This window comes from Sinocyclocheilus rhinocerous, unplaced genomic scaffold (assembly GCF_001515625.1).
Source record: "Sinocyclocheilus rhinocerous isolate Xijiao unplaced genomic scaffold, SAMN03320098_v1.1 scaffold3323, whole genome shotgun sequence".
NCBI classification, from domain to species: Eukaryota; Metazoa; Chordata; class Actinopteri; order Cypriniformes; family Cyprinidae; genus Sinocyclocheilus; species Sinocyclocheilus rhinocerous.
The window spans coordinates 12312-14934 of NW_015662926.1; the positions used below are offsets into that span (position 1 = coordinate 12312).

Here is a 2623-nt window from a genome sequence, read left to right on the forward strand (position 1 = left end):
ATATATATATATATATATATATATATATATATATACACACACACACATTTAACAATTGTATGTCCTTTTTAAATGCATAAACATTTTATTTTACTACTTATGCACAGAAAGACTGAGCATAAATTAATCTTTTGACTTGAACACGGCAAACAAAATCAGACTCACCTATAACAGATACTCTGTATGTAACAATATTGTTGTCTGATTCTCCACTTGCTATTGCTGTGTAGAGTCCACTGTCTGTCTTCTGCAAGTTCTTCAGTGTCAGAGAGAAGGTTTTATTATTGAAATCTACTCTGTCCTTCCACTGTCTGTCTTCTGCATGTTCTTCAGTGTCAGAGAGAAGGTTTTATTATTGAAATCTGCTCTGTCCTTGTAGGAAGAGTGGAGTTTTTCTTTTTTAGATTCACTTATATATTTAACTATATTCTCTGATATATCTTTTTTCCAGGATAAATCGTCAAACTCTGGTAGTTCTTGTGTCTGTATATCCAGTTGAACAGAAGCTCCCGTCTGCACAAACACAGAGATCTCAGCACTGAACCCTGAGGAGAGAGAAAGATGCCCATTTCGGAAAAATGTGCTGTGGGACTAGTGAATTCACCAGATTCATATATACAGTCATGGCCAAAAGTTTTGGCAGTGACATAAATTTTGTGTTTTGCAAAGTTTGCTGCTTCAGTATTTGTAGATATTTTTCCACATGTTTCCAGTATACTGAAAAACAATGATAAGCATATCAAGGCCATTTTGATGCAAAGCGATGATGGCTGCACGTGTTTCTTTGGAGGTAACCATCACTAACAAGAACACAATGATTGGAAGCGCTTCTTCCCTCCTTTTATAGCAATCAGTCTGCTCTTACAATCTAATTAGTATGATAGTGATTTTACCTGACTAGTACTCATTCACACTTTCACATATGCTGCTGATATGATTAGTCAATGTTAGCTGGTCATTTTGTGTCAGGATAAAAAAAACAGTGAAATGTGTTTTTTTGTGAAAAGTTAATTTTTTTGGCCAATGAAGCTTTTAGCAATTATTTAAAATGCATCTGATCACTCTACACAATAATCTAGAAACAATGTGAATGAACACCACAACAGCTTAAGCAGCAAACTTTGCAAAACACAAAATTTATGTCACTGCCAAAACTTTTGGCCATGACTGTATATATAATTTATATATATAATATAATATAATGTATATCCCATGTTTTATTGCATTTGAAACATTAGAGTGAATTAGCTGATTGAATGTACTAAAACATGATGGCATGCCACCCTACATACTGGACCAGCCTGGTCTCATGTTTATACGTATTCTGTTTATGTTAATAGAAATCATACACTGTCAGAATAAAAAGGTTGCATTTTATGCATGCAACAGCCATTCACTGGCAGTCCCTAATGGCAGTACAAAATATTGCACTAAATCAAAAGTTCAAATGTTACAAATAAGTTAGAATATTAATGTTGTAATACTGGTAGCACTAATATAAAAATGTGATGATATATGTTACAAAAAAGTAAAAATTTTGAAATACGTTGATGGTTGTATTTTTTTGTATTTGATCTCAGTATTCCTATCAATGTTGTATAAGGGTTTTTTATGCATAATAGTAACCCTAGAATGTGATCAAACAGTTTAAAATAGCTGGGCTAAGATATATAACAATTTTTAAGACTGCAGAAATATGTTAATTCAGTATACCCGTTATCCCACCAGTTACAATTGTGACTGACCATAAAATAAAAATTTTCACACACTTTTCCAAAAAAAAAAAATAAAATTATTGATTATTTCAAAAGGGTTACTAATGACACATCATTTGGATATTTTCATGTCTGGGAAAAATTTGGGATGAAACGGGTTAAAATGCGTTTTAAACAAAGTTAAGTGGTTTTAATTACCCATTTTACTCTTAGTAATTTAATAAATTTCATAATTTAAAAGTTTAGTGCAGAAGTATCGAATCGGTATCGATATCGACGATACTGCCTTGAAAAATATCGGTATCATATCGAAAACAAAATGAGGGGTATCGCCCATCCTTAATTCAAACACACCTCACCAGAAACACGGCATGTCGCAATCTGTGACGAATGCAGGCGAGAGCAACCCCTTGTCCAAATACCCACACTTGCGGTCTTGGCCACTTGCGACAGGAAGTAAGTGCGCAAGACTGTCCCAGATCTTAAAAATACCAAAGCTCAGTGCCCTTAACACACACTAAACCCACACTATCGATGGGTTAGTGTATCCCATCATGCATCATGTTCTGGAAATAAATCGTGAAACTTTTTGCCAAGATCGCACGAGAGGTCACAGAAACCTTTCCAATGTAAGTTAAATATGAATAATAATAAGATATTACATATAATTTGGTAGTAAAACAAAGTGCTAAACATTTTATTGCTGCAAAGATACGTATATTTATTTCTGTACAACATTTGCAACTGCTTTTTATCACTTAATTAAATTGTAGGGACTACTGAACAGACATTTAGAAGTTGATTTTAAAATGCAAAGTATTGAAAATAATAAAACTTTGCGTTTTTACAACACTATAAGTGTGTCCCATCAGGTAATGAAAAGTTGTACACACACTTGTGGTCTTCAT

At 33.3% G+C, this 2623-nt stretch overlaps 1 pseudogene; it reads right to left on the reverse strand.

The window, feature by feature from the left end:
- LOC107728370 (SLAM family member 7-like) overlaps window positions 1-749 on the reverse strand; it is an 8564-nt pseudogene extending 7815 nt beyond the window's left edge.
- Between the last annotated feature and the right edge of the window lie 1874 nt (window positions 750-2623).